The 13582-nt window shown below is 49.8% G+C and overlaps 1 protein-coding gene across 2 annotated transcripts in view; it reads right to left on the minus strand.

Annotated features, from left to right (window-relative positions):
• Window positions 1-10349, minus strand: part of Anxa6 (annexin A6) — a 51303-nt gene extending 40954 nt beyond the window's left edge. For both annotated transcript variants that reach the window (XM_036196305.1, XM_036196303.1), the window contains exon 1: window positions 10254-10349. The gene's annotated coding sequence lies outside the window, so the exon portion shown is untranslated. The remainder of the gene's footprint in view (window positions 1-10253) is intronic.
• Window positions 10350-13582: the final 3233 nt, after the last annotated feature.

Below are 13582 nucleotides of genomic sequence, written 5' to 3' on the forward strand. Positions count from 1 at the left end.
ACAAGCACTCAGCAGAAAGGCTGGAGATGCAAGTTAAGCAATCAGCAACCACGGAGGACCCATGTACGCCACTAAGAGCGCCTGGTACAAGCTGACTGCCTTAAAACAGCTCCATACTGCTTTGTAAGAGCAAAAATAACTTACTTGCAAGGAATGAGCTAGAAAAGAGGATGGAACCATGGAGACCTGCAACTCTGCAGTTGCCAGCCCTACACATCCCCCATCTTAGGAGAACTCTCCCCTGACACTTATGAGCTATGTGGCCGAGGGCTTAGTGCTCATTTCAAGTTCAAGGTTACGCTAAGCACAAACTGCCTGGGAGTGCTGCAGGGGGATGGGGCCTGAATTACTTCCAGCACTGAGCGGACACATCAGGGGTAGTGGTATTCATTGTAGTGGTGGGACGTTAGGCACAGGGACTTGACCCATGTTGCCGTTGCCGGAGTACTGCGGTCAGCAAGGCTCAGTCATCTGATGAAGCTGGGGGTGGAGGAGACAGACAGAGATCTGCCTACAATTGAAACTCAGCGATAGGAAACCCTGCTGTTGCCCTAGCAACCGGGGGCCCCTTGGTTGAAAAAAAAAAATGTGCAGCTCTCACCAGGAAATGGAAACCTCACATGAGAAGGGGTGACTTCTAGGATTGGGCCCAGAACCAGCTCTGGGGGTTCTCCAAGCCTGGAGACTCCAGGGGGCAGCGGGTGAAGGAATGAACCTCCAAACTGCCAGAGAGCCAGGGGGTGAAAGAGGCCCTGGAAGTGAGCTGACATGGGGTAGGAGGGCTGTGACCTGTCACTTGAAGGCTGAGGCACTTTCTTTTGGCCTTGTTGCTGGAAACTTCAGTAGTTGGCTGGCGCCCAGGCCCATCTGGACGAGAGCCCCTTTCCACAGAGAGCCGGCTCCAGGGAGGGGCCGTCAGGCCTTTGCGGAAAACTCCAAGGGCAGTTTCTGTGGGCCCGTTGAGGGCCTGCCTCCTGTGCATGTGGAAAGTGAGTTTTCTTTGATAACTTAACGTTCAGATTGCAGTTCAGAGGGGCAATCTGGTCCCTTCCCACAGGAAAGCTAAAGGCCGAAGCATAGCGGCTTGCTGCCTGAGCACTGGGGTCCCTCCCATGACAACCTACACCACACTGCCTCAGATTGGCTGAGCAGCCACCGGCTGCCCAGGGGCCTAGCTGAGGCCTGAACCATCTGTCCTCCAAGCCTCTTTCAAGATGGCCAGGACTCAGCCAGCAGCCCTGCCTCACAGTCCCAGGTCACAACAAGCTTCCACACAGCTGGAGAGACCCAGGGTATGTGATTCCTGCTAGGTTCCTCCAGGCTTTAATGAAATAAGGTCAAGGCACAGCTGCCATCTTTGAGAAGCCCCACAGTCAATATGAACGACTTTCCTATATTTTGGTGAGTGGTTTCCACAACAGAACGCTGGGAAGGTTCTCCCCAGATCGAAGGACTCCTCAGCCCTCCCTCAGTCTGTAAGTTTTACCAACTTGCCTGAAAAGGTGCTCAAGACTGATTAAAAATGGCTTCTTTCTCCTCAGAAAGAACCCTAATTCTCTTTCATCTGACTGCTGAAGCAATTGGATCATTCCAGAAAACTCCTCCCTCTGCATGGCTTCTTCCTGGGTGGCCATCACCACTGCCTTTCGTGGTAGCTTATGACCATTGTGGATTTTTTGGTGGGGGGAGGAGGGGAGGGGTGGAAAGAGTCCTACTGCCCAACCTAGACAATGGGACGGGGCCACCATGTCTCCTGATCGCCTGAATCTCAGTCTGCGCATCTGCAAAGACATTGGAATTCCAAGGTGAACTATGACACAACAGATGAAAAATGCTCAGCAAGACTGTCTGGCACACACACACACACACACAAAGCAATAAATGATCCTTTTTTAATTAGGATAAGTTTAACATGGCAATAAATGAAAGCTTTCAAGTCAAGATCCCCAAGTTCAAGCCTGACACTGCAAACACTTAGTTCAGGACTTAAGCCAGGTGGGTTACTTCTCTCTGCCTCAGTTTAGACATTTCCCACGTAGAAATTTGTAAGGTTTTGTTAGGATATTGCAAGACAGTGTGCAAAAAAACCCCACCCTTTCTGTGGGAGACTCAAATAGCCCACCTGAAAGAAATTAAAAATCTTTTTTTAGATTTATTTATGTGTATGACTGTTTTGCCTGTACGTATGGGTGTGCACCACATTGTGTATCTGGTGCTTCTAGAGGTCAGAAGAGGGCATCAGAACCCTGAAACTCGAGTTACAGACGGTTGTGAGCCACCGCTGGATGCTGGGTCCCCTGCAAGAGCAACAAGTGCCCTTGACCACTGAGCCACCTCTCTAGGCCTGCAAAAGTAACTTTTTAAATATTTCTTTTTATGATTTATGCTTATGTGTGTATATCTGTCTGGATGAACATATGCCACACATGAGCAGGCATGCACAGAGATCAGAAGAGGGGTTTCTGATGGAGCTGGAGTTATGACCGTTGTGAGCCGAAGGACCTGGGTGCTGGGAACCAAACTTGGGTCCTCTGGGAGAGTGGCAAGCACTCTTAACCACCGAGCCATCTCTCTGGCTTCAGATTGGGTTTTTTTGTTTGTTTTGTTTTGTTTTTTTTTTAGTTCAGTTTTGTTTTGTTTTTATTGAGATGGGGTCTCTCATATGCCATGCTAGCCTTGAACTTACTATGTATCCTCAGATGATACATAAGGGGATCCTCAAGCTTCTACCTCCCAAGGCTAGGATCACACATGTGCATCACTGCACCCAGTTTATACAGTGCTGTAGACTGAACCCAGGGCTGACTTCCAGGGCACTTGCAAGCATTCTACCAACTGAGCCACACTCACAGCCAACCAAATGTATTTCCGTGGCATATGTCAAGTTGGCCATTCAGAGGAACTGCAGACCTTTGCAGATAGAACATTGGCTCCAAGACCTGCTTTTTTTGCAGGAAGCTGTTTACTTCTGCCCACATCAGTAGACAGTGTGTGCAGGCAGAGGTATTTCTCATACCTGCTTTTCTGTACACGAAAGATCTTGTCTACAGGAGGACACTGGAGGTCTGATTGGCCCAGATGGAAATGACCACAGGTCACCCTGACCTGAGACATTTCACTGCTTTATAGGCGTGGGCCACTTCTTTTCCTCTAGAAGCCCACCCTATCCACTTGTTTAATTCACTGAGGAGCTCCATCATCTGGCCCCACGTTTTGATTTTGTTGTTTTGAAACAGGGCCTGACTGTATAGTCCAGGTTGGTCTGGAACAGGATAGCCTCCTCTCTGTAATCCTCTCCTGTGTGCACTCACCCCAGGCAGGCTCCCTTGCCTCTCTCTGAGTGCCTGGCGTTTGCGCCTATACATATGAATACATGGACAGAGGTACATGGTTATGGTTTCCCCTCCTAAACTGTATGATTTCAGTTCATTTCAAAGATTATTTGAAAACAATCAAAACTGGCAGGTAGAGCCAGGAGTGGTGGCGCACCTCTTTAGTCCCAGAACTGGAGAGGCAGAGACGTGTGGATCTCTGTAAATTCAAGGCCAGTCTGGTGCATGTAGTTAGTTCCAGGACAGCCAGGGCTACACAGTGTGATCCTGTCTCAAAACAAACAAATCTTGGCCAGTAAGACAGTTTCACGGGTAAAGGCACTTGCTATGCAAGTCTAGAGACCTGAGTTTGATTTCTAGAACCACGGAAGGTGGAAAGGGGAAAGCGGACTCCACAGAATTGTCCTCTGGCCTTCATATGCATCTCTCTCTCTCTCTCTCTCTCTCTCTCACTCACACACACACACACACACACACACACATACACATCAATAATAAATCCTTTTAAGTGATCGAAACTTTGCAACAGCCCTACTTCTAGCTGTGCGACAGAGGACTTGAAGGGATTTACCCAGCCTCTCTCCCACAGTGCCTTTCAAGGCCAGGTCTCTTGGCTCAGCATTCAAGGCCCTCTGCTACCCTTCATGGCCTCTGTCCACTCCTCTGCCTAAGCCAGGAATGCCCATCACTACCACTTTTCTGCCCAGCCTTCTGGAACCTAGACCAGGGTTTCTCCATTCTAGCTTTATTAATACAACCTGAAGACTTTTTTTTTCTTCCTTCCAGATGCCCAAAGGCCAACCCTAGAGATTGACTTAACACTTCAGGACCATAGCAACCAACAGAGTTGAGAACCAACTGACTGGTCTCAGTTGTTACCTCAACTGGGGAGCCACGAAGATTTCCCCTCCTTGGAATCCCCACAGGCTCCACACCACCCTCCCTCGACTGGTTTGTGGTCAACCACTGAGGATTTGCCATTCTGTGTAGCTGGAGGTCACTGGCCCTGAATGCACTGTGGGGAAGAAAAACAAAAAACAAAAACCTATCTTCAAAGAAAACCTTTCTGGGTTATCTGATTCTAGCTTTCTGTCTTCAGGCTCTTTATAGCTCAGCGAGTTCTAGGTGACTAATGTTCATACATAGCAATTCTAATAACTTGCACATTCCACTGTCTCTCCCTTCCCCCTTGGGCGGAAAAACCAGTTTTGCCTCTGAGTGCATATTCCTTTCAATATGAAGGTGGCTATTGATTCCATTTTGAGCTGGTCACTAATAACCGCTTGGATTAGTTCATTGATTATAAGTAGAATAAAACCATGATCGAAAGATCTTTTTTGTTGTTGTTGTTTGTTTGTTTGTTTTGTTTTTTGAGACAGGGTTTCTCTGTGTAGCTTTGCACCTTTCCTGGAACTCACTTGGTAGCCCAGGCTGGCCTCGAACTCACAGAGATCCACCTGGCTCTATCTCCCAAGTGCTGGGATTAAAGGCGTGCGCCACCACCGCCCGGCAGATCATTTTTATTTTATTGCATGTGACTCATGGCTTGGCCTTTTTGAGGGACTTTACTGCACAGCTATTGTGCCTGCTGTAACCCTCCCGCCGGGGATGGCATTTCCTAAAAGTTGTCTTGCATGAAGAGAATAAGAAACCAATGCTTCCAGGATGCTTTTCCTCAAAAGCATAGACCCCCCAACTCTGCTCACAAGGAAACTAAATCCAAGTTATCTCCTGGCATCCCTTCAACTGCAGTCTGTCTGTCTCCTTTGCTTTGGCTAAAAGTACAGAGCTAAGTACTGTCCTGAACCTCTCCTCTGGAGTCACCTTAGATCCCAAAGAACAAAACTCTGCAGAACATACCACCCTGAAAAAGGACAGTCATTCCGTGGGGGCAAGCTGCACCCAGCAGAAGTGGTCCTCCAGCAGGAACCAGATTGAGCTCCTAAAGCAATGACATTGGTAACGACAGAGATGAGAGATAAGAACCACCCAGAAGGACCAGATGGAGACAATGAAGGCCAGGCCACGTCGGGACCAGGATTAGTAGACTGTGCTCACCTCCTGTCCCACTTCTTCCTCTATTAAGGCTCATGTCAGTATCCTAAAAATGCACTTGGTGGTGCAGACTCCCTCTGTTCGGTCTTCTTCCCAGCTTGGTCACATTGAATAAACTTCTTCTGAATATCCCCCCCACACACACACAATTACTGGTCTCTAACTGGTTTATTGGGACCAGGTGGCTGAGCCTTGCCAGTTAGGGCTGCAGAAGCCCGGGCTTATAGGATAAAAACTCCAGTTACAACCATGAGAGGTTTCTTTAGTGGCACCCTTGAGAAGTCACAGGGAGAAAAAAAATGGAACCATTGAACCAAATTGCTTTGTCCCCAGGCTGTAGCCAGGGGGAAATGACCTGAGAAGTTGAGTAACTTGTCCAAGTCCATAGAGAAAATTGCTGATTAACTAGGACTTATGAGAACACAAAATAAAACAACAAACCTACTAGCAACCTAGGCTCACAGGTGGGAGCTGGGGTAAGGGCAGAAAATGGAATCGCCAAGGCTCCTGTGCCCGTGGCACTGACAGCCTAATAACTACAGAGGAAAAAAACTGAGCACTGATTATGATTAACTTTTTAATTCTTTTCTGGGGCAGGGCACACATGTGCCATGGGATAGCTTATGAGAGTTGGTTCTTTTCCTTCTACCATGTGGGTCCTGGGGCTCGAACTCTGGTCCTTAGGCTTGGTGGCAGGAGTCTTTACCTGCTAAGCAGTCACTTCCCCACCCTTCAATCTGCTTTTAAAATAATATAGAAAAAGTACATGTTGTAGGCTGGGATGTAGCTCAGCTGGTAGAGTACCTGTCCAGCATGCACAAGGCTCTGGGTTTGATCCCTAGCACAGCATAAACCAGGCATGATAATACACACAAGCAATCCTAGCACGTGGGAGGTGGAGGCCAGAGGATTAGAAATTCTTCATCAGGGTTGGGGATTTAGCTCAGTGGTAGAGCGCTTGCCTAGCAAGCGCAAGGCCCAGGGTTTGATCCTCGGCTCAAAAAATAAACAAAAAAATAAATAAAGTAAAATAAATAAAAAATAAAAAAAGAAATTAATCATCAGCAATATAGCAAGGTCTAGGTCAGCCTGGGCTACATGAGACCCTGTCTCAAAAACAATCATTTTAATAACAGAGTCTGAGAACTTTCTGTACCCCAGAAAGGTCTCGTTCATCCTGAGGTAAGTCTATTGTACTTTGAAGGCTTTAGTTTTCAAAATCCCTGTCAGACGGGGTATGCAGTTTAGTGTAGATTATTCATCTAGCATGTGTAAGTCCTTGGGTTCCAGTCCTACCACCTAGAAAAGATAAATCCAGAAAATTCTTTCTCTTTTTCTTAAGGGCTCCCTCCAGGCAGAAGGAGCAGCTCCCGGTCCCAGCTGATGCAGCAGATAGAGCACCCCTCTCTTGCCCCTCCCCTGCTCCAGACGCTCAGGTTTCTTCGAGAGCAGTGTCTTCCAACTCCTGACCAAACGTCATTGATCCCTAGCTGGACAGGGCCCCAGGCATTCATTCATCAGGCTGCCCCAGGATCAGAAATCTCCTGATGTGGGTTTGAATCCCAGGTGAGGGTGAGGTCACTTTGCGAATGAAAAAGTCTAGCATCTCACAGGAGTCAGGTGTCCTGAAGTCAGAGCTCCAAGTGGCTGTTAAGAAGCTGTGTGGTGGGAAGGACCTGAGTTCAAATCTCCAGAATGAAGGTAAAGCCCTGCACAGTAGCCAAGTCTACCATCCTACTGCAAGACGGGAGGCAGAGACAAGAGGATCCTTGATAGCTCATGGGCCAGCAGCAAACAAAAAGAGAGACCTTGTTGCATATTAAAAATGGGGGTAAAAACAGCCGCGAAATGGCTCAGCATATGTGGGGAGTTCCATCCAGGACCCACACACAACATGGAAGGAGAGGACCAACTTCCGGAAAGATGTCCTCTGATCTCCACCTGTATACCATGGCGGATGTACATATATAAATAAATACATGTAAATAAAAATATTTAAAGTGTAACTCTCATAAAGGTTATGGTTAAAGTATAAAGACAAATTGAGCATTTTTGTTGTTGTCATTGTTTGCTTGTTTTAAAGACAGGAACTTTCCCTGTAGCTGACCAGATACATACGATAATACACACAAGCTCAGAGATCCAACTGCCTCTGCTGGAATTAAAGCAAAGGCATTGATTGGCTGCCACACCTGGCGAGAATGAAGACAAGATGAGTGTGCACAAGGGGACCTTGCACAGAAAGTTCGTGCACAGGACGTGTGTGCAAGGAAGTGTGTGCAAGGGCTTACAACTATTCTTTACCTTTTTTTTTTTTTTTTAAAGATGAGGCCTCCTGTATCCAACATACTATGTAGCTCAGAGTGACCTTGAACTTTGAACTTCCAGATTTTTCAGCCCCCACCTCTGCTGGGTTTGTAGGGGAACCTATTTCTAGTCACTTCTTTACATTTGAGGATGAGAGTGTCTCTGTCTCTTAATGGTCTGATTAGCAGCATCTAACAAGGGTTCCCCGAGTCCACTCAGCTGGAAGGGTTCCATCAGTGACAAAGACTTGAAGGAGCATCGGGTCGCCAGTCTTTTTTTTTTTTCTTTTTTGGTTTTTCAAGACAGGGTTTCTCTGTGTAGCTTTGCGCCTTTCTGGGAACTCACTTGATAGCCCAGACTGGCCTTGAACTCTCAGAGATCCACTTGGCTCTGCCTCCCGAGTGCTGGGATTAAAGGTGTGCTCCACCACCGCCGCCCGGCTGGGTCGCCAGTCTTTAGAAAGAGGAACCTGAGGCTCAGGTAGCCTCCTGAGGACCACACCCTTCTGAGGTTACCACAGCAACACTAGCTTCTCTACACAGAGCACTCTACGTTTACAAGGCACTTTCGTATCTGTAGGTGCGATACCACATGAAGGTATCTGTCCTCCTTTTACAGATGGGGGCATCTGGCTCATAGAACCCAGAAGCCAACACAGCTCTGCAGGGCCAGCCTCCGTGGGGGCTTCTCAGTCCTCCAGGAGAGGGAATTCCAAATGCAAATGGAATGCAGCATGTAAATAGAAGAGGCTAGAGAACAAGCCAAGAAGCAGCAAGCAAGGATATAACCCTCATTTCCCATCGCCTCCCCCATATGGGGAATCTGTGGAGACCACATCCTCAGCTTTGACCCCACCCAGGAAGTCTATTGAAGAAGCTGGCTAGGGGTGCCCCGGGCCACCACTGAGCCTGAATGACACTATAAGGAGCCATCACTTATGCCCAACACACCTTACCAGCTGGAGTCTTGAGTACAGGTCTCCTCCTCAAGGGAGGAAGGAATCAAGGTGGGGAGGTGCCCAGCTGGTGGGTGGAGGGGCAGAGATGGGGTGGGGCAGGGCCTGTTGTGCAGGACTCCTCTGGGAGCTGCAGTGCAGATGTATGTATGGACTTTGGCAGCTCTCCAGCGCTGCAGTCCCCCACTCCCAGCCCCACCCCCAACCCAGCATCTCCATTCTGCGGGCAAATCCGTGTTCTGTCCAGCGACAGCTGCATCCCCTGCCCAGAAACAGCAAATAGATTCGGTATCCCAGCAGAGGGAGGCTAATGAAAAAGGACAGGAAGTAGAGGGACATGGTGAGCGACAGTCACAGCTGCAAGGGGGGGCAAAGGCTTTCTCTTTCCTCCATGCTCGGCCACACCCAACTCCCAAATCTCAGAGCAGTTGAATTGGCCAAGGAGAGGGGGGTGCCGCCGGAAGTAGCAGCCTCCTCAGCAGACTGCTATGCGGGAACAATGGCCCAGAGAGAAAAGAGGCCCATCCAAAGGGCCTCAGGCAAGCTGCAGCCCATGGACGTGAGAGAGGGTCTCCCAGGGTCTTAGGCAGGGCTCAAGGCCTGAAGCCAGAACAGCAAGCAGGATGTATGAGGGGCAGAAATGGTCGCTGTCTTGTCTGGGGGTGGGGACAGCAGCGTCAAGATGGGATCTGGGCAGGAGAGGAGGTGGAAAGGAAGGCAGATTCTCAGGGCACACCAGGAGCTCTTATAAACCCAGGAGCCATATGCCCAAATTTGGAAGTGTCTGGGAAGACCCACCAGAGTTTAGACAAAAGGAAGGGGAAGGAGGGAGGAAGCAGAGGCCAGATTCATTCTCCTAAAGGCGCTTTTCACCGCCCACACCTGTACCAGCAGCCAGATCAACCCACTTTCACAGCGACTGCTTACCTAGAAATAGGGGTTTACCAGCACCTGGGAGAGGGAGCGCAGAGAGGGAAAGAGACCGGCTCAAGGTCACACTGCACGTTGGTAGTAGAATCTGGGTTCGAGGTCATTAGAAAGCATCTAAGGCCCTGGAGCTTTGGGAAGGCACAGGGGTTGGCTTAGGAGAAGCAGAAGAGCCTCTGCATCTCTCTAGGGGCCTCCGTGGCTCCCCGACAGGTAAGCAGCTGCGCAGTGGGGGCCGGACCATCAGAACCCTCGGGATGGACAGCTGGGCCTTCCTCCGTGGGCATCAGGGAGCCTCTCTCCGCGACCACTCAACAAGCCGCCTAGCGCTCAGCAGAGGATTCAATTCCTCAAGCTCTCAAAGTTGGGCAACTCACAGCCTCCCCGAGGGTCCCTAGATCCGCGTCCCCAGTTTTCTCAAGTTTTTCCACTCGTGAAGTTAAGTCGATCAGGCGTCCCCGGCCTTGGACCACACCCTCAGCGGGGCCGGGGCTCCACCAGCTCCCCTCCCCCGCAGAGGCGCTGTCACCCCACGCCTGCACCTCAGGTTCCCTCCAGGGACACACCCAACCGCGACTCTCCCGAGGGGCCTCACCCCAGCAGGGACCCAGCCAGATGCCCGTCCCGGGTCCCTGCAACCCTAGACTCCGTGCCCTGCAACGACTCTGCACACTCACCGTGCGGGGGAGGCCTTGGGTCAGAGCGGACAGACAGGCGCAGCTCAAAGCCCGTTAGCCTAGCAGCAGCCGCAGCGCAGACTGGGCACACCGTGGCAGGGGACACGTGGCGTGCTGGGGCCAATCGGGTTCGCTCGCTGCCCGCCCCGCCCCGCCCCGCCCCGCCCCGCCCCACCCCGGGTGCTTCACTTTTGGAGTCAGGGTGTCACCAGCTGCAGGGGAAGGGCGTGGGGGGAGGGAGCTCTCCCTGGGAGCCTGCCACCTCCTACCTGGGTCGGTTAAGACCTCAGACCTGACGCCTCCCGAGGGAAGGGGGACTTGGCAAATCAGAATTAGAAGTCAAGCTAATGTCCTGTTCTGGACACTTTCCTCCCACATTCCTGTCCCACCGAAGCTTTGTTGAGAAACAGAAAATAGAGGCTTGTCAGAATCGAAGTTGAGACCTTCTCGGACTGATCAGATTTCACGCCTTCCCGCACTATCTGGTCAGAGGCATAGGAGACAGTGCCTCGCCCAGGGTCGTACAGCTTGCAGATTGTGGTGTTGGGAATCGAACTTAGGGCAGATGGCTCCAGGGAGATTCCTTGGCCTTTACGGAGTGCATTCTGATAGAAGAGGGTCTGTCTAGGAGACCAGAAGGTGTTGTCTAGTCTGTGTGGAGAAACGGCAATCTCTGGGAGTCCCTAAGAAACAGATGGCCCGGCTTTGACAGAGATGACTCACTGCTTGGTGGCCACAGAGCGGACAGCGAACTGTCAACAGGTTCTTCTCCGAGCTTCTTTTAAAGGGTCGTCCTCAAAAACAAATAAAACCAACCAACCAGACAGACAAACAAAGGGTCATCCTCAGGGGCCAGTGAGCTGGCTCAGCAGGCAAAGGTGCTTGCTGCCAAACCTGAGTTGGATCCCTGAGACCCACATGTGGTACATTGTCCCCAGCTCTGATAAAGAAATAAAATGCAATTTTTAAAGGTTTAAAAAAATATTATCCTCACAATCTGTCACTAGTTCAGAGGCTTGTAAGCCTCGAACAAGATCTGATTGAAAATGTGAAAATGTGTTCTCTGTCTGTTTCACCCAGTGGACATGTATTGAGTGCTTGCTGAATACTAGAGCTAAGGGAGCAGTAGGCTCAGCAGCCCTGCCCCACCCTCGGGACCTTCCGGTAGACAGGAGATTTTGATTGGTTTTCTAGGAAGCCTGGGGCTGAGGCGGAGGAAGCATGTGAGGTGAAGCCATTTGGGCAGTCTAATCTTCGGAATGGGAATAGCTGAGTTAGAACTTTTGAGAAGAGTGAGCCCAAGTGGGAAATGTTATCAGCTGAGCCTGTGTCCCAGCACTGAGAGGCTGAAACAGGACAAGCAAGAGGATCAGGAGTTCAAGGTCATCATCGGCTTCATATCAACTTCAAGGCCAGCCTCAAAACATGCTAAACTGGGCTGAGGTTTGTGGCTCAGTTTGTAGAGTGTTTGGCAGGCATGAAGCCCTGGGTTGGGTTGCCAGCACCACATAAAACTGGATTTAGTGGTGCACACCTCTAATCCCAGTACCTAGGAGGATCAGAAGTTCAAGGCTATCCTCAACCACATAGCCGTTCAAGGACAGCCTGGGTGGGCTACTTGAGGCCAAATAAACAAATGTAAAGAAGAAAATGAGAGAAGTGGGGGAAGAAGACAGAAGAGGGCTGGCCCTGCCGAGACGGGGGTCGGTGATCTTCCACGATCATAGCTGCTGACATTTACTGAGCATTCTTCTTGAGTCATGAGTTGTATACTCCCCCGCCTGTTTTAAATTCATGTATTTGTATGTACAGGTGTGTGCATGCATTCACCTTTGAGCACAAGTGCCATAGCATCCATGTAGAGGTCAGAGGACAACTTACAGGACTGGGTTCTCTCTCAGGTTCGTGCAGGTCTCCAGAACAGAACTCAGGTTGACAGCCTTGGGGGCAAGCTCCTTTACCTGCTGAGCCATCCTGCCATCTGTGTATACCTTTTAAATTATAGTGCCATATCTAATCCCAACAATTCATTGGTTGGATATTCATATTTATTTATTCAGTGCCTACTATGTGCCCAGCCCTATTTCAGAAGCATTATGACTAAAATAAGATCTCTGCTGTCATAGTCTGCATCCCAGCCTAGAGGAGATGGATACATGACACTGACAACATGTGAGGGGGGGGGGAACGGACACAGGAGCGTGCTGGGTGACAGATGTGGTTCTTAGTAGGGTGTTTGAGGAAGACTCGGAGGAGATGAAGTCAACAGAACTGAGCAGACCTGTTGGAAACAGTAGTGGGAACAGCGTTAGTGCCTGGAGACCAGAAGGGGGCTGCTGCAGGATGTGGGGTAACGGCGGGGTGAGGGGTTAGTGCGTCCACAGCTGTGGAAATGCTGTGTCTGACTCCATGCCATTTCCTGACTAAGAAAAGCCAGTACCTTCTTAGCCGTCACTCCGTCTTTCTGGAATGCGTCCCTGACAACCACCAATTTGCTCTCTCCTCCTCAGCCCTTCCCCCTCCCCCTTCGCTTCCTCTCTCCTCCCCCATTTTTGGTCTTTTGAGAAAAGGTCTCTTGTGTTTGAGGCTAGTCATGAACTCCTCCTGTAGCTGAGAATGACCTTGAACTCATCATCCACCAGCTTCTCCCTCCCAAATGCTCCTATTACAGTTGTGAAGCACCACACCTCGCCACCCACTACGGATTTGATTTCTGTCCCTATGGATTCTTTTGCCACTTAATATAAAGGAAACAATACACACGCAGCCTTTGGTCTGGCCTCATTTGGCCATCTACATGGTGGCGTCTGTCAGTACTTCCTTGTTATGGTGAATAATATTCTGTTGTGGGAGTCTGCTGAAGTTTGCTTTTTCAGTTCTTTGGCTGGTGGGATTTAACTCATTTCAACTCTCTGGCTCTTGTATTGGGCCACTATTAACAGCGGGGAGGGGCTGGAGAGATGGCTCAGAGGTTAAGAGCATCGACTATTCTTCCAGAGGTCCTGAGTTCAATTCCCAGCACCCACATGGTGGCTCACAACCATCTGTAATGAGATCTGGCGCCCTCTTCTGTGTACATAATAAATAAATAAACTTAAAAAAAAAAAAAAGGCAGGGAACACTGAAATGCCAGTGTGTGGGTTCCCTCATGTGTTTACCTAGAAGTGAGACCAATGTGGCTATATGATAATATGGCTCTCCTCTCCTTGCAGCACCGGGCAATGAAGGCAGGACCTTATGTGTGCTAGGCAACACTCGTCCATTGAACTACACCCCTCCATGTTGAGCTTGCTGAGGAACCCCATCTGATATTCCCATAGCAATGTACA

The sequence above is a fragment of the Onychomys torridus genome, chromosome 8, assembly GCF_903995425.1.
Source record: "Onychomys torridus chromosome 8, mOncTor1.1, whole genome shotgun sequence".
Lineage (NCBI taxonomy): Eukaryota > Metazoa > Chordata > Mammalia > Rodentia > Cricetidae > Onychomys > Onychomys torridus.